A 25201-nucleotide genomic window follows, 5' to 3' on the forward strand; every position below is an offset into this window, starting at 1 on the left:
TGTGTGTGGGAAGTGTGGGGTGTGTCTGTGAGGTATCTGTGTGTGCGTGTGTGTGTGTGTGTTGGGGGGTGAGGTGTGTGTGTGGGTGTGTGGGGTGTGTGGGTGTGGGTGTGGATGTGTAAGGTGTCGGTGTGGGGGTGTGGGGTGTTTGGGTGTGGGTGGAGGTGTGCGTGTGTGAGGTATGTGTGGGGAGTGTGTGCCTGTGGGGGTGTGGGGTTGTGTGCGTGTGGGTGTGTGTGGGACGTACTTGTCGGTATCTAAAACAGCCACAGAACCCAAAAGCTCTTTTCAGAGCTACCCTACCTCTAATCACTCAAAATGATTATTTTTCACTACTATTTTCACTATTTTTCACCAAAGTACGCTCCCTGGTACGCTCCCTGGTACGCGTACTGTGCGCTCCCCCCGCGAAAATCGAAAAAAACAAAAACCTAGGGAGTCAGGGGGGGTCTACCCTGCCCCCTTTTGGTTATTTCCCCCTTTGTTTTTGCCACCTCTTGTGTCTCGATCCTACCGAGACACAAGATGGCGGCCGCTCCAAACAGTCTGGAATGTTTACAGACACCCGAGAGCCAATCAGCTTTCCGTGCGCAAGTCGCGTGGCGCGCCCGGAGCGCGCCCCGGTGCGCGTACCGGGGCGCGCTTACAGATATCTAAATTTTTTTGAACCTAAATTACTCAAAATCCTCTGGAGCACATATCTTGAGACATAGCAAAGGCACATCGGGCTACCAGTCCCTACAAATTTGCCAAGTTTGGTGAAAATCCATTCAGCCGTTCGAGCTAAAAGTGCGACAGACCGCCCTATGGAAATTAACATGGGGAAAACACGTTTTGGGACCCCCTTTTATCTCGGCCCCCGCTTGACGGATCCCCCCCAAACTTTCAGAGAAGGAGCGGTGAGCCGCGAGGCAAAGTTGCTGAAAAACTCAGGCAGATTCCTCAACCGCCGCCAAAGTTATTCCCAATAGAATGTTGCGATTTCCCTGTGGAAATCAATCCTAACTATAACTACCTACTGGCGACCGCCAGTAGGTAATATATATATATATATATATATAAAGTTCCACAGTTACCCACAGGTAGGAAGCACTCACTGTCAGCATTTACCAGTTTGGGGTGGTACCCATGCTCCAAGCATCAGCAGAGCCTGACGCGTTTCAGGATCACTCCCTTTCTCAAAGGCTTTTTTCTGCAGATTGAATGACTGCCAGCAAACACAACCATCAGCGTTTGTCCCTCATTTATTTTCATCACATCAATCAAACCCAGGTGGGTATAACATCTCAGATGCATTATGGGGCTGATAGTTCGTAACATGAGACCCAAGTGGGTTGCAGGCAGTTCTTTCAACCAAATATTTAAAATATCACCGGGGCACAGGCGAGATTCCTCCCCGTTCGTATTTCACGCTGATCATTCCAAATACCGCTGATTCAACACACCAGCAGTAGGACCGCTAACTTCTGCGGCGGTGCTTCCCTCGACCGGGTTGGCCGATATATATAAAGTTCCACAGTTACCCACAGGTAGGAAGCACTCACTGTCAGCATTTACCAGTTTGGGGTGGTACCCATGCTCCAAGCATCAGCAGAGCCTGACGCGTTTCAGGATCACTCCCTTTCTCAAAGGCTTTTTTCTGCAGATTGAATGACTGCCAGCAAACACAACCATCAGCGTTTGTCCCTCATTTATTTTCATCACATCAATCAAACCCAGGTGGGTATAACATCTCAGATGCATTATGGGGCTGATAGTTCGTAACATGAGACCCAAGTGGGTTGCAGGCAGTTCTTTCAACCAAATATTTAAAATATCACCGGGGCACAGGCGAGATTCCTCCCCGTTCGTATTTCACGCTGATCATTCCAAATACCGCTGATTCAACACACCAGCAGTAGGACCGCTAACTTCTGCGGCGGTGCTTCCCTCGACCGGGTTGGCCGATATATATAAAGTTCCACAGTTACCCACAGGTAGGAAGCACTCACTGTCAGCATTTACCAGTTTGGGGTGGTACCCATGCTCCAAGCATCAGCAGAGCCTGACGCGTTTCAGGATCACTCCCTTTCTCAAAGGCTTTTTTCTGCAGATTGAATGACTGCCAGCAAACACAACCATCAGCGTTTGTCCCTCATTTATTTTCATCACATCAATCAAACCCAGGTGGGTATAACATCTCAGATGCATTATGGGGCTGATAGGTCTTGGGTCTCATGTTACGAACTATCAGCCCCATAATGCATCTGAGATGTTATACCCACCTGGGTTTGATTGATGTGATGAAAATAAATGAGGGACAAACGCTGATGGTTGTGTTTGCTGGCAGTCATTCAATCTGCAGAAAAAAGCCTTTGAGAAAGGGAGTGATCCTGAAACGCGTCAGGCTCTGCTGATGCTTGGAGCATGGGTACCACCCCAAACTGGTAAATGCTGACAGTGAGTGCTTCCTACCTGTGGGTAACTGTGGAACTTTATATATATCGGCCAACCCGGTCGAGGGAAGCACCGCCGCAGAAGTTAGCGGTCCTACTGCTGGTGTGTTGAATCAGCGGTATTTGGAATGATCAGCGTGAAATACGAACGGGGAGGAATCTCGCCTGTGCCCCGGTGATATTTTAAATATTTGGTTGAAAGAACTGCCTGCAACCCACTTGGGTCTCATGTTACGAACTATCAGCCCCATAATGCATCTGAGATGTTATACCCACCTGGGTTTGATTGATGTGATGAAAATAAATGAGGGACAAACGCTGATGGTTGTGTTTGCTGGCAGTCATTCAATCTGCAGAAAAAAGCCTTTGAGAAAGGGAGTGATCCTGAAACGCGTCAGGCTCTGCTGATGCTTGGAGCATGGGTACCACCCCAAACTGGTAAATGCTGACAGTGAGTGCTTCCTACCTGTGGGTAACTGTGGAACTTTATATATATCGGCCAACCCGGTCGAGGGAAGCACCGCCGCAGAAGTTAGCGGTCCTACTGCTGGTGTGTTGAATCAGCGGTATTTGGAATGATCAGCGTGAAATACGAACGGGGAGGAATCTCGCCTGTGCCCCGGTGATATTTTAAATATTTGGTTGAAAGAACTGCCTGCAACCCACTTGGGTCTCATGTTACGAACTATCAGCCCCATAATGCATCTGAGATGTTATACCCACCTGGGTTTGATTGATGTGATGAAAATAAATGAGGGACAAACGCTGATGGTTGTGTTTGCTGGCAGTCATTCAATCTGCAGAAAAAAGCCTTTGAGAAAGGGAGTGATCCTGAAACGCGTCAGGCTCTGCTGATGCTTGGAGCATGGGTACCACCCCAAACTGGTAAATGCTGACAGTGAGTGCTTCCTACCTGTGGGTAACTGTGGAACTTTATATATATATATATATATATATATATATATATATATATAAATATATATATATATATATATATATATATATATATATATATATATATATATAAATATATATATATATATATATATATATGTATGTATATGTATCCAGTCCCGCTATGCTGAACATTGGGGCATTATGGGACATGCAGTTCCACTACATGGGGCTGCATTCAGATACGGACCACATTGAGGGGGCGGAGCATAGAGGACAAAACAACAGAGTGGAAGGACTGTATTTACCACGCAGCGCTAGGAGCAGTTGGAGAGGGGCGCTGAGGAAGGCTAATAACGCCGAAATGCATCCGCCTGAGCCATCTGCTTAATAAAGTGCTCCTGATTGTCTCCCTTGGGTCACGGCCTTTTTCTTTGGAGGAGGTTATGTTTCATATATATATATATTCACTGAAAAAACCATAGGTTATAGACCATATATAGTTAGGAATTAGCATTTAGAAAACCTTATTTTACTCACACAAAACCATTGAAATTCCATATATAGTTAGTTGCACTAACTATATATCGCGCACCCGCAATCCACTGCTGATGATGTCACATATTACATCATTCATGACATGGTCAGTGACATCACTGATGACATCACTGATGACATCTCAAATGACATCACTGATGACATCACTGATGACATCTCGAATGACATCACTGATGACATCACTGATGACATCATCCAGTGACTGTGTGTTTCTGTAAAGTTTAAATATGTTTGATATATTGAAGAATGAGTGGATGTATAAGTGTCTGGATGAAGGATTTAGTAGGTGCGTGACTGACTGTATGAGTGAGTGAATAAATGTGTCGTACTAAATGCATGGGTTAGTGACTAAACTGTCTGAATGTGTGCTTCAGTATGTCTGTTGTTCTGTAAACTGCTGTATGTGTGGATCATTAGCTATACGAGAGGCTACATATGTTATTGATTGGTTGCCCAAGTATTTGTATGGGAGATTGAGTTTGTGTGGGGGTGGCTGGGAGGTGTGTGACTCTGTGCATAGATGTGTGAGCAGTTGATTCACTAGGTGTATGAGTTCAAGAGTGCATGTGGAAACAGCTACATGGGCGGTTGACTGTGTGCATGAGTGTATTGATGAGTGAATGGATATCTCAATGCTACATGTCATAGTAAGTACATATGTAAAACACAGTACATGTGAGAGTTGGCATATATAAATAACTGTGCATGAGAGCCACTGAATGTGTGAGTGGCTGTATGGATCATTGTGAACTTGTATCAGGGATTGTATAAGAGAGTAAATATGTGTTAGTATATGTTTGAATAAGTAAGGTGTGTATAACTGTATAGTTGAGGAAATGGAGGTGTGATTGATTCTTTGCATGACTGACTAGGTGTGTGAGTAACTCCATGGATGAGTGACAGTGTGTGAGTGTCTGTATACACTGAGTGTATCTAAGGTTATATTAGAGTCTGAAGAGGTTTATCGTATTAGCACAAGAATGATGTCAAATGAGATGTCATCAGTGATGTCATCAGTGATGTCATTTGAGATGTCATCAGTGATGTCATCAGTGATGTCACTGACCATGTCATGAATGATGTAATATGTGACATCATCAGCAGTGGATTGCGGGTGCGTGATATATAGTTAGTGCAACTAACTATATATGGAATTTCAATGGTTTTGTGTGAGTAAAATAAGGTTTTCTAAATGCTAATTCCTAACTATATATGGTCTATAACCTATGGTTTTTTCAGTGAATTTTCAAGGTTTTGTAAATGCTAATTCCTAACTATATATGGTCTATAACCTATGGTTTTTTCTGTGAATTTCATTGGTTTTTTAACAGCTAATATCTGTAGCTGTAAAATGTATTCTTCTTTAAATCCAAAAATATATTTTATATGTTTATGAATAATTTTTTTTTTAAATATTTTTTTTTCTTCGTTCCCGCTTCGCGAATCGGGAAGCTTCCCGTTAGCTGACCTTGATGCCGCGAAATAGACCGCGAGCCGGTAAACGTTTCTTTACCGCAAGTGCCGCGTTAGAAAACAACATCGTGACGCCTCCCGTCCGCATGACGTTTCACGTTGTCGCGTGATACGTCATATGACGTGCTACGTTAGCGAACTGGTACGCGAAGCGAGTCGCAAAGCGCAGGTTTCTGGAAGCAAACCGGGAGGCCCTGCAAAGCGCTTAACGTAAACACAGCAAGTCATGTGACTTGGTAATAACACTTTTCATTGGTTCATTTCACTTTTGGTTTCCTAATGATGTAAGACTAGGTCATATAATCTAAAATGAACACTTTTGATTGGTTGAGAACTCTTGTTTTTCCCAAATGATGAAAATCCCTCCTTCTTTCCTCACTCTGACTTTCATCATTGTGAGAGAAAGACCCTTTGTGATCACTGAGCAATGGCTTCTTTAGTAGCTTCAGCTGGTGCTTCCCCACCACCTCCACCACATCCAAGGAAGAGTGGACCACCTGCTCAAGTTGTAATTCAACAAGAAGAAGAAGAAGAGGAACAGGAGGACGAGCACGAAGAGAGGCAGTTTTTGCCTGAGCAGCCCAGGACGTCTCACCGGAAAGAAAACTTCATTTGGCAATTTTTTAAAATTCCCAAAGGTCAGAAAAAAGTAAATGCAAGATACGTAACTTGCCTTATATGTCAAGATAGACTGTCCAGAGGGACCGACAAAAAATACAGTTTCGGAAACTACACAATGCATCGCCATATGACTAGGTGGCATCCTAACAACTACAGTGCTGCACAGTTTCGGAACGACCTAGATAATCTCCCTATTATGGCCAGAAGATCTGTTGTACCGGAAGTAACGGGACCAGAGGGCAGGGAGATGGTGCCAAATATACAAATGAGATTTGGTGATGTAAAACACATCTGCGCATTTTGCGATGGATTCATTTCCTACGGAGAAAAAAGCATCACTCTGATCAACAGAGCTATTGACTATCATATGCAAGTTTGTCCGAAACGCCCAAAATAATAAATACTTCTTTTTTTTGTTTTGTTGCTCCTGTTGAGCCCTTTACAATGAATCGTTTTCATTGCCCCCTCCAAGAAAAACCCCAAAAAATATAAAACTGTTCCGAAAAATTCAAAAACAGTAAAAAAATGTTCAGAAAAATAAAAAAAAAGTTCTTTTCAGAACTACCTCCCCGTTATTAAAAAATTGGTACAATATTTGGAACTGTGCCAACCTCTATTTCTCTTAGTTCGCTTCCTAGTTCGCTCGCTGGTACGCGAACCGGAAGCGAACCAAAAACAGTAAGTATAAGGGAAGGAAACAGACACTTATGTTAAAAGAAACACAGCTATAAGGGAGTAAACTAGAGATACCATTACCCGTAATCCACTGCTGATGATGTCACATATTACATCATTCATGACATGCTCAGTGACATCATCAGCAGAGGATTGCGGGTTTTTTGGCAACATGCCTTATCCACGGTTTAATAACGCTGCCTTTTGCTTTATATAAGTTTTCAAATTGTATGAAATATATACCAATAGGTCGTTATGAACCTTTAGGTAGTGCTTTTCTTCATGAGGTCTGGTCGCTTCCATACACATACAGATGTTTCAAAGATGATCAAGAAGTTTATCTGAATGGAGAGGAATGCACTGAGACGCCAGATCATTCACTAATGTGTAGGCACATACAGTTACACGGTTCATGCAACAAACACCGACCAAATATGGCTTGCGTGTTGCAAGGCACGCCAGTTCCTGCTATCATCCCCACGTTCAAGTTGTTGGAAAATGGTAGTTATTTGATGCTCAATAATGAAGATTGTTCTGAGTTAATTAAAAGTATTCCTTTTATCGTAACAGTAAGTGAACGGGTTATTTGCTGCAGAAATGTTCTATTTCCTCCCACACATGAACATAGGGAGTTTTCAATCTGGCCACAAATACCAACCTTGGGACACGTTTCAACGGCATGGCAAGAATAAGAGCTCTTTTGTCTCAGAGAGAGGTGGCCTTGAGTTCGGCCCGTGAAACTTTCGTACTTCACATAGCGAACACCCATACAGAGGTGCACACCCTTTTCAATTAAGATTTACCTTTCAATTTCAGCAACATGTTTCCGACTATCTTTAACGCATCCTCCACAAAGTCCCTGGCACACTTTTTTAAAGTTGTTACCAGTGGTCTCGTGACTTCATTTGAGAAAATCTTTGGAGTCATCCCTGCTTCCTTTCATTGTATTTTCTGCACTCTGGTTCGTAGATTGGCATTTTTACTTGCATTACCAGCGGACGCTCTTGTGCTTTTTTACATTTTTAAATATGGATGTCCCTCCTATGCAACCTCCGACCCTGCAGCTGCTGACACTGTTCCGCAATCGCATGCTAGAATATTATGGCACAATGCCGTTGGCGATATTAAGCACGGCATATGGATTATCTTTTCGGTTCTCCTACTTCACCTGTGTCCAGCCTGTATTTCACTGCCTGACCTGTGATTTCGATTGGGCCATTGATTTGTGTCTCTGCGGACCGGTTTCTCCTGACGTCGACTTTAATCAGCTGATGACTCCTATCATTACTCACGAGTTGGTTTGTCCTGGCGAAAGGATTATGGCTGTGGCATTGATGCATGGACTACTTGGTCCCTGGAATTTACTGGCGGCAGCACAGTCTTTCTTGGAACAGAGCTTTCTTGAAAACCCACCGAGCTGTCCTCTGATGGTGATAGAGGATCCGGTGCTGGGAGAGCACGTATTTTCTTTTCCGCTTTTAAATTGGATGGCTGAACTGTTTTCGGATGAAGACGGTGACTTCCTATTGGAGGCTGTTGCAGCTTATTTTGCATACACAGTTATGTCATAGACCTTTTTCATGTTTGATATGCTGAGTACTAGCATTTCATTGACAATTCATTGACTTATTTGTCAAGTTTTTATTATTTACCTTGCCTATTGGATTAAGACTCGATAAAGTACTTGGCTGTTTTATTTTTCTTTAGCATTAAATTTTCCTAGTTTTTAATGCTTTACCTTGCGGACCGTCCACATATAAACTTGCAATCTGCTCTCATGAGATGGCACTTCTATTATCTTATTCAGTTCGTTTCCGGATCATGAGGAGGTGTCATCTAGGTCCTGGATATCTTTACACCGTGTTAAGTTAGCATGGGCTCATTACCGGTTTAAACGCCATTTTTCCTTTTTTGCAACTTCTGCACACGACACTTAGTTGTTGCTTTAGCTTTCCACCTAGTAGTTCATCGTGGTTTACATGAGAATAATATGTTATTGGTCTACTATCTGCTTTACTTGTTAAACTATATCTGTACAGCGAGTGCTAAAGTTTCAAGAACAACACGATACAGAATTGTTATGAGGTCTGATCTCCACGACTTCATACTCATAACATAAGTGCAACTTCTGCCAATTCTGGGCATGAGGCGGGTTTTATATTGCTTTGCCGAACACACATACACAACAGTTGATGCGGTTCACATGAAGAGAGAGCTGGTGTATGCTGATGTGATTCCTTCAAATCTAAGACACTAAAGTATGGGCACGCCCTAAACCAACACAAAGAGACCTTCTTAGCAAATAATATAATATGTGTATTAGGGAGGGTGAGATATAAGCAGCCGCGGGCCGTGGAGGGAGTTACGATGGGGCAGGGAGGCGGGGAGGGGCAGAAGCAGGGTGGAGCCCTCTCTACCTTGCCCCTCCCCCTCCCCGCCTCCCTGCCCCACCGTAACTCCCTCCACGGCCCGCGGCTGCTTATAAGTGTTGCTAACTCTTATTCATTTACAGCATGTTAACATACTGTCACCATTCGCTTTTTATGTACTAGTAACTATGCTGGTAATTTTGCTACTGATAATATGTGTACTTGTATTCTCCACCCTGCTTCTCCCCCTCCCCGCCTCCCTGCCTCACCGTAACTCCCTCCACGGCCCGCGGCTGCTTATAAGTGTTGCTAACTCTTATTCATTTACAGCATGTTAACATACTATCACCATTCACTTTTTATGTACTAGTAACTACGCTGGTAATTTTGCTACTGATAATATGTGTACTTTTATTATCTAAGGTACTACGCCTGAGAAGACGGCATTAGTAAATAAACATTTCAAATACACATCTGTTCTTCTTAACTCCATGTTCTGGTTTCTAAGAAATCTATAACGACCGACTGTTCATGAGTTCCACGTATCCTGAGGTACTATAAGTTCATATTCTGGATTGTCTAAACATTGAGAGTTTGTTATATCCAATGTGACACTGTACCTAGCTTGCTAAGGAGTTTTTGATTACTAACGTGAGTTTTGGGACACCCTAATTCGCCGAGGTTCCAATCCTCTGTCCACAGTTCTGTGTGAGAACAGAAACCCTGCGACAGGGGCACCCCCGACCCTTGCTGGAGCTTCATCACACTTGCGATACAACTCCAGCAATGCGCCACCTTTACGGCACAGATACATCACGCATCTGTGCTGTTTTTGCCCCATGATGCGCCGCATTGTAAATGCAGCACACCATAGGTGACGGAACAGCGGCACAAAATGACTAACACATCCCTGGTGATGCGCCAGTCATCATAAATGTATCCCTATGCTTCTTATCTTGTTAGAGATGAACCGCCATATGTATCATCAAAGTTATTTGCATTTCCTAAATAGCGAACTTTAAGGAATAAATAGCGATTCTTTACCATTCCTAGTTTGCGATGAGCTATTTGCTAATTAGCCGAATGTAGCCCAATGAAGCCCAATGTAGCCCAAAGATGGCCGCCAGACACACAAAAAAACAAATGTAGCCCAAATATCAGCCAGATGTAGCCCAACTATAGCCCAGTGACAGAATGACCAATCAGCTTCGCAAACCTCCTTTACGCGAAGCGGAGCGCTGTTACAGATATATATCTTTTTTTGAACGTTAATTTCTCAAAATCCACTGGAGCACATATATTGAGACCTAGCAAAGGCACATCGGGCTACCAGTCCCTAATATTTTACCAAGTTTCGTGCAAATCCATTCAGCCGTTCAATTATTATTATTATTTTTTTTTTTTGCCCCGCGGGGCCCTTTTAAAACCTCCACATCAAACCTAGGGGGTCAGCGAGGATCTACTATGCCCCCTTATAGTTATTTCCCCCTTTGTTTTGACCTCCTCTTGTCTCTCGATCCTACCGAGAGACAAGATGGCGGCCGCTACAGACTGTTTGGAATGTTGACAGACGCCGGAGAACCAATCAGCTTCGCTTCACAAAGCTCCGTTGCGCGAAAAGTCCGCGAACCAGTGCGCTGCCCGGTCCGCTGTTACAGATATATATCTTTTTTTAAATGTTAATTTCTCAAAATCCACTGGAGCACATATATTGAGACCTACAAAAGGCACATCGGGCTACCAGTCCCTACAATTTTGCCAAGTTTCGTGCAAATCCATTCAGCCGTTCGGGCTAAAAGTGAGGCCAACCGCCCTATGGAAAACTCAATGTTAAAAACACGTTTTGGGACCCCCCTTTTTTCTCGGCCCCCACTGGACGAACCCCCCCCCAAATTTTTAAGGGCTGCTCAGAAACAAAATGTGCCATTTTCCTGAAAATTTCAGCCAATTCCGTCCACAAACGCCAAAGTTATTAGACATAGAATTTTCAAAAAACCCATAGAGAAAAAATCCTAACTATATATACCTACTGGCGACCGCCAGTAGGTAATATATATATATATATATATATATATATATATATATATATATAAATACTTGGTACATGTATATGGTGGTGGGTATAGAAAATCCTGACTTACTCACTTGTCGATATTTTTGGTCCCAATAGTTCGGCTACAATATTAAAGGGTTCATTTACAAGGGGTTTGTGCCACCGGAAAGTCACGTTTTCCAACGTTCCAGTGGCACAGTGCCCTGCACCATATTTTCAAAGCAGCATTAAGCCACTTTGTGTGGCTTAACGCTGCCACGTGAATATGGTACCCTTTCAATAAGTGAAAGGGGCGCGTAATGGATGTTGCTGTGCGTGTTCCACTGCAATACCCATTGCTTTTTGATGCTGCCCCAGATTTACAAGGATGTGTAAATCTGAGGCCACGCTAAAAACTAATGCATGCAAAACCAGGCATTGGATTAGCGCAACGAGGAGAAATTCGTTTTTGCTCTTTCTGAGTGTGTTGTAATCTGCAGTACGCATAGAAAGCCAGAATTCTGGCTGCCGACAACAAAGAGAAATATACTTTTGGATTTTAAAGGAGCTGAGCAGGCAGCAGAACAGAAACCCCGTCTGTCTGGAAGACTGCAATAAGTTCCAGTCCTACTTCCTCACTAAAGTCAAAGACCTCCTGACGGACATTTACCGCACCCCCGTCGTACACTGCCCCCTGGCGGCGGACCTCGAACCACCTGCATATGACAAGCCCCTCACAAAGCTAAACCACGACTCTGTAAATCACTTAATGGGCCGGGTCAAATCAGGGTCACCAGCGGATCCCTGTCCCCTCAGGGTGTTCCGAATGGCACTCCCCAGGGTAGAGAGCGAGGTTCTCAGCCTGTTAAAGCGGTCACTTGAAACTGGCCAGGTCCCGACCAACTTTAAGGAGGCGAGAGTCATTCCCCTGCTGAAAAAAACCTGGAGCTGATCCAAAGAACCTTAAGAACTTTAGGCCTATCTCCCAGCTCCCTTTTCTAGCAAAGGTGCTGGAACAGCATGTGCTGAAAACCCTATCACACCATGTAGAGGTAAATCAGCTACTCCAAATAAAACAGGCAGATTATATGGCCCTTCATAGTACAGAATTGGTAATGCTGGCAGTGACAGATGAACTTAGACGCATGGCCGACAACAGAAAGCCTTGCGCCCTGGTCCTACTGGACCTGTCCGCAGCATTCGACACAGTCAATCATAGCCAACTCCTGTCACAAATCTCGGAGTTGGTTATCCAGGGGACGGCTTTCCAGTAGCTCTCGTCCTTCTTACCAGACCAATCCCAATGGGTCCAACTGACTGATTAGATGTCAAACACCGGTGAGCTTTCGTGCAGGGTCCCCCAGGGTTCAGCGTTGTCCCCCTCCTTTTCAATGCCTACCTTCAGCCTCTGCTGGCTGCACTGAGCCGCATGGAGTTCCAAGTTTTTAATTACACAGATTACACCCAAATTATCATCCAGATTGACAACTCCCCCACGGCCAATGAGTGGGTGCAGAATATTCTGAAGTACACAGTCAACTGGATGACTGCCAATTCACTTAAAATTAACTCAGATAAAAATGAAGTCCTGGCAATCACAACGGACACCAATCCTTGGTGCAATCTCTTTTGGCCACAAGAGCTTGACACTATCCCCAAACCAGCCCAAGTGGTAAAGAGCCTAGGCATAAAAATAGATGCCAAGCTCTCCATGGTTCACCAGGTATCTTCCGTGGTGGGAATATGTGTGGGCCTGTTAAAACAGCTACTACGACTCGCTCCCCTCCTTTCATTCACGGTACTCTGGATGGTAGTTTCACATCTGGACTATGGTAATTCCCTGTACATTGGCCTCCTGGAGATGCTCCTAACGAAACTCCAGGTAGTCATGAATGATGCTGCCAGATTGATTTTCAGACTCCAAAGGGGGGCGCACTTCAACCCCCCCCCCTTCTGCAGCAGTTGCACTGGCTTCCGGTTAGGCAAAGAACCATGTTCAAAGGGCTATGCATTGCCCAAAAAGCTATCCACGGCCAGGCCCCAGCCTTCATCAGGGACCGACTGGTAAGCTATGTGCCAGGACGATCCCTCTGCTCCTCAGATGCTGGCCTACTGGCTTGCCCCCATTTTAATATGTCTTCTAAAGGGGGCAGAGCTTGTTCCACAATGATCTCTCAACTCTGGAACAAGCTACCCACTAGCCTTCATAAAGAACCTGTCATCCTCCCATTCAGGAGGAAACTAAAACACTCCTCTTTGTTGATGCCTGGGGCACCACCTAAGCCAAGTTTTCAAGGCACACTCCTGCAAATGTGCCCAGGTTGGCTCTCTCTCGCAGTGCTTAGAGACCTGTCAGTAATAATGCACTTTAGAAATCCCAATTAACAATAACAATGATAATAATAATTAACAAAGAGCAAATCGCCTTTAAAGATTATTTATGTGCAGGAAGGTGTTCCTTCCTGCACATAAACAATTATTCCCTGCAACACAGACAACCTTGCACCATGGTGCAAGGGTGCCTGTGTTGCAGTAAATCATCCCTGCAATGCAGGCACCCTTTCACTAAGGCGCAAGGGTGTCTGTGCTGGCATTAGGCAGCTATTTTTAGGGGTAGCGCAAAGGAAAACACAGGAGTGCACAGTGGCATAACGAAAGTTGATGTGGCACCCCTGCAAGGTACACAGAGGGGCCCCGCTTCGGATTTAATCCAGAGCTCTCAAACCTGAGTAGTGTGCTGAGGGGGCCCACTGCAGCTCGGGGCCCCAACGCACTGAGGGGGCTGCGGGGGTCGGTGTTACGCCCCTGGGGTGCACTGTATTCTTGTGAATATGGCCCATCCCTGCGTTTTGTAAATTCCTGCAAAATTTGCTGTCACAGTGAGACATTTCCTTATGAATATAGCCCTAAGATTTGCACGATCTTCCATACTTGATATTTTGGACGCACAACTGAAAGGGGCGACTGTAAAAAGGATGAAAAGAGAGGGCAACCCCTTCATCACCGCGAAAAAAACATCGCTCTTGCTTGCAATGCGCTGTTTTGAAGTTGGATTGAAGAGATGAAAAGCAAACAGGTCTCATCTTTAAAATATTACCCCGGTACGACATTTCCTCAGACTGTCGTCTTTGTTCCTTCTTTAATTCTTTAATTTCTCCTAATATGCTCATTGCCTGCATCTTAAGCCATCCATGAAGGCTGCGTATCCAGGCTCCTTCCTCCGCATCATTCGATTCTCCGAAGGAATTACGGCGGCGAGGCCTCGGTGCCACAAGTGCAGGAAATCGAATTAGGGGACGTATTAATTGGGGCATCGAGTAAGATCTTGTTCCAGGCGGTTTCCTTCCGTGAGCCACTTTGATGCCGCCCTCCTCGGCTCTGTTTCTCATTAAAAGGAGGCCATAATGGCAAATGTTGTTTATGCATCTTGCAATTATGTCACGCTATAACCTCCCTTTCGCTCCACCTCCCCTAGGACACTGGAGTACTGGACTGATTGGCAAACGGGGGAGGGAGCGAGAGATAGAGGGATTTGGGAGAGAGAGCGATATAGAAAAAATGGCGTAAATAGGGTGAGAGAAACAGAAAAAGACATATCTAAAAGAAATGTAAAAAAGAAGAAAAGGGGTAGGGTGAGGCAACATTGAGAAAAAAACATTAAGAAATAAGAGCGGCTAGGAAAAACAGAAGGAAATAAGATAGGAATTGGGCGTGAAAAATAGGAAATAAGGTGTGGAGAAACAGGTGAAGAGGGAAAGAAAGCAGGAAAGGAGAGAGGAAGGAAGAAAGGAAGGAAGAAAGAAAGAATGAATTAATGAATCTAGGAGAAAGAAAGAAAGAACAAACCCAGGAGAAAGTAAGAGAGTAAAATAAAAATAAAAAACAGTTTATATGGGGATGTAAAAGGGCAGAACAAGAAATAAGGAAAGCAGAAACAAAATGGAAACAAAAAGAGTGGAAATGAAAGAATATAGGGAAAGAGCTAAAGAAGAGAAGATAGAAGACATAGAAGGAACAGAGGAAGGGAAGCATGTAGATTCAAGGGGTAAAGAGGGAAGGAGGAAGGGATAAAGAAAGAATACCAAGAAATATGAAGAAGGAAGGTAGCAAATTAAGACCACATTGAAAGGAAAGAAAAAAATGAGGAAGAGGGTCACAAGAACTAACGAAGGAAGGAATGGAGAAGAGAGCTTTCTGGCAATTGAATTGAGGATAAGGTATAAAGTCAATGATTTTTACAATAAGAAGTTTGTACTACTGAAAGCAAGTCATAGCAGACATTCAGTAAGGATGTTTCAAGCCCTCTTCTAAGGCAAATCCTCTAAATATGTGTTAATTTGTTAATCATCTCCAAAAAAACTCTTTTGGACTACAATTGCAATACCGTTTTTTTATAATATAGGCTATCATGGCATGTTTCATCGCATATTTAAGCTCTTCATGGCAAAAAATTTAAATCCAAGGACCCTCCCGCTATTAACAAGTGGGGATTCGAGACTAGAGAAATCACCCTCATGGAAATATATTTTCATGTGAGAATGGGATGACGGGAAAAATGGATCAAAAAATGGTGTGAATCCCTTGTAATAATGACTAATGTCGAATGTAGTTGACTGGGGCTTCCTCTTTTTAAGTTTTACCTTTTGAAAAATAATTTTTGTGTTTCTTTTAGTTTCGACCTTTTTTCCTTTTTTGGGGGGATTTAACGCTGAGTGAAATGATTATATGTGGTGCACTGAGAAATTTATAATGGATATTGTGATAACACACAATGATTTGATTCTGTATTATTTGCATTCAGCCGCAGCCCGTGCAGGGCTAGCCAAGTTGGGGTGTGATTTCGACAGACAACGACGAGTGAAAATTATTTATTTCATTTTCCCTCGTGATCGTCTGTCAAATCCCCCCCACAACCCAACCCCGCCGCCCACCGCTCTTACCTGCACAGGCTACTCCTGTGTGCATTCCCTCTGAGGACTAAAAATAAAAACAAAAGAAAAAGTTCTTAAGGAGCCATAGCAATCCCTATCTGCCCTTCCAATTTTCTGTGGAATTTTTTGTTTAAAAAATGTTGTGCACATTTTTAAAATGTTAGTATGGTCCGATAGATTTCAGAACCTTTAAAGTTTTCGGCAGACATTCAATTGCTGCCAGTGCAACCAGGCAGACGCAAAGCCTGCAAAAGCATTGGAAAGGAAGATTGAAAAACAGCGCAAGGGAGGTCTCTGCAGTGACTGCGGTGGACATATGCTAGTGATGCTGTTAGCACTGTCCGAGATAATAGCAAAACCCTAGTGTGTTAGATTATTACAGTGTCTGGGTTTGTAAATTTACAGACCTTGCGACTGCAACATTCCAATTCGCAATCTACAAAACCCAATATGCGACTCGGAAATGTTTTCTGACATTACCAACTTGCAAAGTGCACTTTGAAACTCACTCCTTTTTGAAAGGTGGAGAGGGGTACATAGGGATGTTATGTTGCGGTAATTTTATATTGCGCGTGACTCACCCGCAAAGGGGTATTTTAGTGCAAAAGCCTTTTGACAACAGGCAGCAGTCACAGAAAGATGTCCTAAAACTATTCAGTTTTACCTAACTTCCTACATTTAAGTGAATCCAGGCAGAGACTTATGTGAACTGGAAGGGCATTCCAGTAAGAGGGGGGCAGATAGGAGGACGCTCTACACCCTAACAAGACTTTTTATTAAGAGGGATTGGAAGCAACTTTTGCCTCGTGGCTGTGAAGGTTTTCCAGGACTGCAAAGGGATGCCCCCTCTTTCTGAATTGCAATGCCATCAGTCGGTGGTTTGCAGCCACAACTACTGTCGCAAACTGTTGATCAGATACCAACTCCAGAAAGGCTAGTTTCATTGGACTAAATGAATGCTGTCTCTGAAGAGCAGTTTTCATCTTCTGACTGTGGGCTGTCAACATCGGGGTGAGCAGATAGTGGGCCCAGGGAACTCCCATGCATTTCACAACATTCAAACTTTTTTTAATTCAGCCCCCCCTGAGATATAGGGTCGGCTTTCAATACAAGAAAGTTGGCATTCATGAACTTAAATGCAGCCACAGATTTGTGATGTCCTTCCAAGTCCCCAGAGGTATTTGCAAAAATAATTCTTGCCTCACAAATATTAGTTGAGCAGTAAACCTGCTAGTACATCAAATGTCAGTTTTACACTCTTTCACAGTGCAAATTAACATTGGGTCACATTGCAAAATTCTGCAAAAAAATAGCATTTTCAGTGCAGGTGCTGCTGGGAATATCAAATCCAAAATATCAGTGGCTCACAATACCGTGACCACGAAATTGAGGGAAAAAAATTCAAAAGCTAAGTTTGAATACATTTGCTGCACCAAACTCCTCATATAAATCCCTTGGTGATATATCTATTTATCTTCAAGGTAAGGAGACATGGAGTTGCGAATAGTTAATCTTTACTCCACTGTGCACGTACCTGTTTGATATTTTGTTCCTCGATATTGTGGTCATGTTATTATGACCCATCAATATTCCTGATTCAATATTCTCTACTACAATCTTTAATGCAAACTTTAGTACATCCACAGTTATTGCATCAGTGAAGATCCAAGGTGAGCTGAGTAGTGGATATCGATCTCGGTAATCATTGTAGGGAAAGTGCTAAGCCAGAGACACCCAAAGAACCAGTGGAGACTATTTCATCTCTTATCCCTATGAATAAATGTGACAAGTATGTATATGCTCCAAGTTGCAGATTCACCTGAAGGGTGCTTCCATAGGGAGGGAGCAGAAAACGTGGGATGAAGACCTGATGATGCTGACAAGATGTGTGTGAAGGAAACAGAGACATTGATGGCAGAATTTAGAAAGAGCATCTGATTAAGGATGAGTGTGAGGGTCACAAAGGCCTCACCTACACCTGAAACATCCTCTACTTGCAGTTTGTATGCATACAATACAAAACGTACTTATCCGGTGGATCTATGCAAGTTAATTGGGTGGTTACCTTTCCAACCAATAAAAACCCCACAAAAAACAAGCAAACAGAAAGAGGAAGGGAAGACAGATTTGTGGCAGAACTCCGCAAGATATACAAAGGTATAAAAGGTGGACCCTTCAAACAAAAGATCAAGGGGGAAAAAGGAAACCCCTAACCACCCCTCAATCAAAATAATATGAGTGCAAAGTACACTGGTGGTCTTACAGTCACGATTATAAAATGTAACAGTAATTTGTGTTTTATGGAACATGCATAAAGTTAATTTATGATCAAGAATACCCTACATTCAGTTTGTTGAAAGCACTATTGAGTGCTCAAATGAAGGTTTACCTCCAGTTTTAAGACTGAAATTCAAACTTCCTTTGATAAACAGACAGAAACAGCTGGTGTCAAATTGTGTGCCTGGTGTTTAGAAGTCTTGCTACAGCTCTCCTATGTAAGATGTCTGTGTTAGGTTAGTTAATGTTGAACAGACTGCAAACCAAATCGTCTCTTGACTTTTCTTGCTGGGAAGCAGTGAGAGGAGCTTGAAAGTGGTGGCTCAGTAGGGACTTACAAACATAAAGGAAATTTGATTGAGCCGAGGGGAGGGTACATGAAGAACTGAAGATGAAAGAAGTCCCGATTGGAGATGGAACAAGAGGAGACGTCTAGGCTTCAGGGAAGTACACATAAATAAATAAACATACCCCAACTATTAATACATACAGAGGAGAGCCAAACCAAAATCTCAGCTCTCGAGAAATGGGTCAGCCAAGACAAGCATGGCAAGTGTCATCAGCGCTGCAGCGCGACAAGAGGAGTGTGGAAATCTCGAATCTTGGCTGGCCACATGCGCTTCACAAACCACATCAAGGGATCTGAGAGAGGCGCGAACCTCAACTATGGTTCTTGCCAAAGTACTTCCCTGAGGTGACAGAGGAAGTCTTTGAAGAGTAGCGAAGTATGAGATACACTGAAGAAAGACCAGAGAAATTGACACATAGGGTAATAAACCATTTTTACTTTTTTGATTTTCTACAATCGAGAAAGTGTTACTAACTTGGCAGTAATCTATTATAACTCTATTGTATCTCTGTTGTCCATATGACAGGTCGTCATATTTCCCCCCAGAATGGATGAAGGTCTGAAGAGTGACATTTCATAATTTGTTGACTTCCAGATTAGCAGGGGTACCACAGTTTGAAACATTAGACAGCAGGGATGTATGACGTTACAACGCATGCTTTTACCACGCATGCTGTTACAAGGCAATTTTTACAACGCATACCATTACAACGCATAGCGCTTTGGGGTGCTGGATAGTGAATAGTTTAATTTACTATTCCAACTCCAGTCCCCATGGACACTAGGGAAGGTGTTGGATAGTAAATTAAATCTATTCCCTATCCTAGAGCGCCCCCCAGCGTAATGCGTTGTAATGGTTTTCGTTGTAAAACCTGCGTTGTAATAGCACTGCGTGGTAAAAGTTGCGTTGTAAAGGATGTTTCCCGACAGCAGAGATATATTTTTAGATTGTAATTAAAGTAATGCAGGTGAGTTTACGAATTGAAGAGAGTTTGCTGGGAGTGAGAACAACAAAGGGCCATATTATCAAGAACAGTCGATAAAATTATCGCCGCTTTATCGGCAGGAAACTGCAGCTAAATTGGCGATAATGGGCTTGATAATAGGCCCTTGTGAATTCCCATAGCAGCCCAGGTTCTGGTGTTACCCTGGGCTGCAATGGGAATTCACAAGGACATATTATCAAGCCCATTATCGCGCTTTAGCGGCAGTTTCCTGCAGATAAAGCGGCGATAATTTTATCGACTGTTCTTGATAATATGCCCCACGGTCTCCTGTGTTGACCTCAAGGGCCGTAAAAGGCCTTCAGTAGGACTTTCTCTCTTAATTGCTGCAGCCTGCAGTGGCCTGTGACCCGAAACCCTCACCTGTTCGGAGCTCGATAACTGAACATACTGAAACCATCGGGAAGCTTGATTGCAATTGTATGATGTGGTATGGTGGGATTTTTATAGAGTGCAGCGAATGCCTGAAGGTTTCTTGGCACTAGAACAATTACTGCGAAAAAAGGCAAAAACTCCTAATTTAAATCTTAAATTGAAACAGCCAGGCCTTTTTTTCTCCAGAAACTGATAGAAAGGAGGGGGCTTTTCAAGCTCAAATCTTTATTAAGCACTCCAATAATTCTTGAAAGTTAAAAAAATGAACATGAAGGCAGATGGCAAACATATTTAATACTAAAATATTTTGTAAAAAACGTTTTCTGTACACTATGAAGCCGGGTCTTAAAATGCTTTATGCAACTAAGTCAACCTTAGGTCATAAACATATGTATATGCCCACAGAGAGCCGGGGTGCTTTATCGATTCAGCCTCTGCAGGTACTTGCATGAACAGATGTGGCTTGTTTTTGCGGAACATGCTCTGGATGGGCAGAACATCCACAGCAGTGTGGGGTAGGCATCAGAAAACGGGGTGCCAAATTTCAAGTGTCATAGGTGGCACTTGGGATATTTTGGTATTCACAAACATTAGAAATACCTTTTCCAACACGTATTGCTCTCATAAACGTCGGTGTACCTGAGGTGCTTCTGAAAATATTCTCAAAAACCCCATTTATTCTGGAAGTAAAGGTAAGTTTTTACTTGGAAAAATATATTTCATCTGGAGAAAAAGAAGTGCAAATGCACATCTCCTGAGGTTATTTCTCGAATTGTAAAACAGATTTAAAAAAAACACTGGTTCAGATTTACAACTAAAGAAACTGAAAATCAAGTTATTTCTTGTTCATTATTTGTTCTTTTTCAGTTGCAGAAATTAAAAGAAATTAATTCAGCTTGGAACACAGAATAGTGGCTATGATTGTTCATGCCCCAGGTCTCCCAGTGCTGCTTCATCGCTCTTGCTCCTGTATTCTCCAATGCCTTTTCCCCGTTTTTGGTTGCCTTCACCTTGCTTTTCCCTCATTTTCACTGCTCTCTCCATGCTTTTCCCTTGTTTTTTGAGTGCCTTCTCCATGCTTTCCCTTGTTTTCATTGCTTTCTCCTTGTTTTTTCCCGATTGCTTTTCCCTCATTTTCAGTGCTTTCTCTTTGCTTTTCACCCCATTTTTTGAGTGCCTTTCCCATGCTTTCCTTCTGTTTTCATTGCTTTCGCCTAGTTTTTTTCCACTTTTTGAGTGCCTTCTCCTTACTTTCCTCTTGTTTTCATTGCTTTCTCCTTTTGTTCCCCCTCATTGCCATTCCTGCCTGCCACCTTTTTCCAAGCTCTGCCTATCCCCGTCCACCACCTCCAGTGCCCCTCCTTCTGACCAGAACCTACTTAATGGAAGCCGCAGTGGGACCACATTGAGAAGGCCCCAGGCCTAGCTCTCCCGTGCTGCTGCAGAGCTCTTACTCCTGTCTTCACCTTGCTTTTTATTGTTTTTGAATGCCTTCCCCTCATTTTCACTGCTTTCTCCTTGCTCTTTTCACCATTTTTTGAGTGCCTTCCCCTTGCTTCTCCCCCTTTTCTGAATGCCTTCTCTTTTCTTTTCATTTTCATAGCTTTCTTCTTGTTTTTCCCCCATTTTGTGAGTGCTTTCTCCTTGGTTTCCCTCCATTAAAAAAAAAGCAGTTAGTAACTCCAGCACTTGAGACCCCATGGGTGATATGCCACTCTTTATAGATTCTTGATTTATTGATAGCTTCTCTAATATATAATCATTATTTGGCAAGGTAAAAAATAATTCTGTTCAGGCCCTGTGGGCAGGGTCATGTCCTAAGCTGTGCTCATAAGACTCTGGGGCACAAACGGGGTGCGGTGAAAAACTAAATGACACACTCAGCCTCCAGAGTTTACTGCCCCTGGCCCATTGGCCCATACCTTTACCGAATGTGGTCTGGGATGGGATACTGAATACACCTGGAACCCATTAGGCAGCCATTTAGGCTTCGGGAGCAGGCCAAAAGCCATGCCCTTCATGAAGAGTCCAGTGAGCATTGCTAAAGACCGCCTTCTGGCCTATGGTCAGTTGGTGAGCAGGTGTCAACAGAGAATTTAAAATTTATAGTTTGCATATAACATTGAAATATTTGTCTAAAATGTACCAAATGTCATATATACTCCAGGTATGTACAATTCATTACACACATGACATTTGGTAAACACTGATGTGGCGTTTGGGATGTGGTTTTTTAATTCATGTTTTGAGTACATTTTTAACATTGGGTCTCCATAGACCACCTGCAACCGCTGATGCCTAGACACAGTTAGCACTAAGTTTCCCTCTGTTTGACATGCCCTTAAGGCTTACTTGGATGAAGTGTGCACTTCATAAACGAGGTAGTTGATCCATTCATTTGAAAAGAGTACAAACGCAGAACAAGTTATGTGTAGTGTTCCACAAACTCATTCTGTATGCATGCTCAATTACTATCTGGCTGAATTGACATATACATTCATAAACTAGTCAGAACACGTGGAACTGAGCCAAAACACTTGAATATAAAACATACTTGAGCCATGTGAGCACTAGAAAATTGGTTATAAAAAAGATACAAATATTTTAAGGAAAAAAGTGTATACATGGAAAATATGGTTTGTGTAGTGCTCCACAAAGCCATTTTGACATAAACATTGGTTACTATAATGATCATGGGACCGAGCTCAAACAAATATAAATGTATTCTGAAGAATATAAACTTGGCCTTTAGCCTTCCTAGCTCGCTGTACCCAGGGCTAAGGAGTTCACTAGTGTGTACTTTTTCGCTGTTTGTGCCCCAAAACCTGCTCCAGTTCAACTGAAGAGCATCACTCACTGCCGTGGTCTGTGTGCACTGGACACAAGGAATTGTTTCAAGTGGGCGAAGTGCATTAAAAAATGATGTGGGAACTATGATCCTCAGTGCATTGAAGGCAAGGTCAGTGAGGGTGTGGCGGGATTCAATGGTGGCTTAAAGAGCAACATATTCTGTAACTACTTTGTTGATCTCTTCCTATAAAACAATGCACACACCTTAAATGAAAATGAAATGCAAGCGAAAGTTATCAGTGAGCTGTGCAATATTTCACGTTGTGAAACCTCTATTGGTTAATGTGATCCCTGAAGAAGTCTGTGTGTGTGACCAGAGTGCAACAGAATTTCATTCTAGCTGGGGCAGTGTGGAATAGTGACTTGTGCATTTCTGTTGCTACAAGGGCCAGCCTGTGACAGTAAGGACAGTGAATATGTAAATCATTATTTTACATTTGAATCGCACACAGTCTAGGATAGGCTGCTACAAAAAGGGGTAAAAGTAAGTATGGGCGAATTTTGAGAATTCGAGGCATGCGAATTCGCGCGAAAGCATACTCGCGGTTCGCAAAATACGCAAACTTTCGTGAGATTGTGGATTTTTTATTTTTGCGAGTTCGGGAAAGCGAGCTGTTCAAATCTCCCGCCGAATGTCAGTTGCGCGTCGCATCTACCTATTCGCGATTGTTTACTCTCGCGATATGTGATCGCGGGTTCTTATGACGTATTCGCGATCTCAAAGTTTCGCAGTGCAAGATGGCGGGACTCCATGACATACTCGCGGTCAAAAAGTCTTGCGAGATCACGCAGCCAGATCCAAAATGTTGCAGCGCACACCAACCAAGAGGAAAACAACTCGGCAAACTCAGAATCTCGGTAAGTCAACGCCGAGCGCGCGAGATTGTATTTTTGAAGCGCGAACAAGTAAAAAAAAATTGCCAACTCGCAAATTGCGTATTGTTTGCCAATTTCGCACGATTCGCAGATCGCAAAATTGCCTACATTTTGCAAATTCCGCGAGCGGAATGAATTTTCAGCCCATGCTTAGGGAAAAGGTTTAGGTTTAAAATAAAAGTGCCCTCTACATATAGATTTTTTGTAATATTCAGATTGTACCAGTGCAAATATTTTTTAAGTGTCCATAAAGAGGGCATATTCCAGAACTCTGCTGGTAGCACCCTAACATTCCCTCTTAAAATTAATACATATTTGCAACTGTGAAGCCTCAAATAACTCTGTCAATTAAAGCCACATTCTGGCTCTCAAGCAGCTTTTATATTTGCTGGTAAAACCCATTACTCGCATGTACATTCCTTTCAGGTACACACATACTAGCAAGAAGTCTTGCTTCTTTTTATGCTCTCTGTCCCTTCCTCGGCTCCTCAGCACAAGATACCTCATCAAGTTCCCTTTCAGTTGAGGTATTACAGCTGGGGGAATTAACGTTCTGGGATGGTTGTGTTTTATGAAAAATTAGGGGAACTGTTTATGTTAAATTAAAAAAGTATGGGTACGTTGTTCCCCAAATATCCCTCTCACTCTGACCTCTGATTGGCTCTAGCTGTGCATTGTGCTGAGGCGCCCAACCAATTGTACCTGCAAGGCATGTGATCTGTGGCAAAGTCTAGCAGGCTTGGGGCAGGAAATTCCATATCAGCAGTCTCTAGCCCCTCTGCCATTACCGTGTTGCAAACAAAGGCGTAAGTTAAACAGACTGCCAGGAGGCACATTGATTGCCCACTACATATGAAGTAATGGACAGTCAGTGCTAGGGTCCAATTGATGTCCCGTGGATGCTCTAGTAAGGTAAGCAGGTGAAATCTCAGAGGGTGCCACCTGTGTGGGGCTTGGGGGGGGGGGTATCCCTGATTCATTCTAAAAGTGCTGCTGGTTCCTCTGCTTTGAAAAGCACACCAAGCAGTTTCAAATACCATTTTGCCTTTCAATGCTGTCCTGTCTTGAGTGCAGGAGCAATTTTGCACACCCACTGAGGACAACACCTTTTCCGTGCCATATCTGTGGCTGGGATTAATTTTTCTGTGTGGAAGCTTGAAAGGTTAAACAATCATCTAATAACACCACTATAACGCTGCAGAGCTATCTGTTCAAAATTACTGAGCTAGAGTTGGTGTGCTTCTTTCCACTTTTTGGAAGCATTCTTACAGTTTCCTCGAATGGGGAAAACGTTATAAGAAATCATAAAAATGTACTTCCCATGGAATTTAATTGATTTGCAGGTGTCCAAGAAGTTTGGCTAAAATTACTTCATTGCTGGTTTTACTGTGTTACTGCAGATTCAATTTGAGCTAGTTTTGCAGCATCTGCTGCAGTTTTTCATATATTTTTAAGTGGCTGATTTCTAATGGTACCATCAAT

The sequence above is a fragment of the Lissotriton helveticus genome, chromosome 11, assembly GCF_964261635.1.
Source record: "Lissotriton helveticus chromosome 11, aLisHel1.1, whole genome shotgun sequence".
NCBI classification, from domain to species: domain Eukaryota; kingdom Metazoa; phylum Chordata; class Amphibia; order Caudata; family Salamandridae; genus Lissotriton; species Lissotriton helveticus.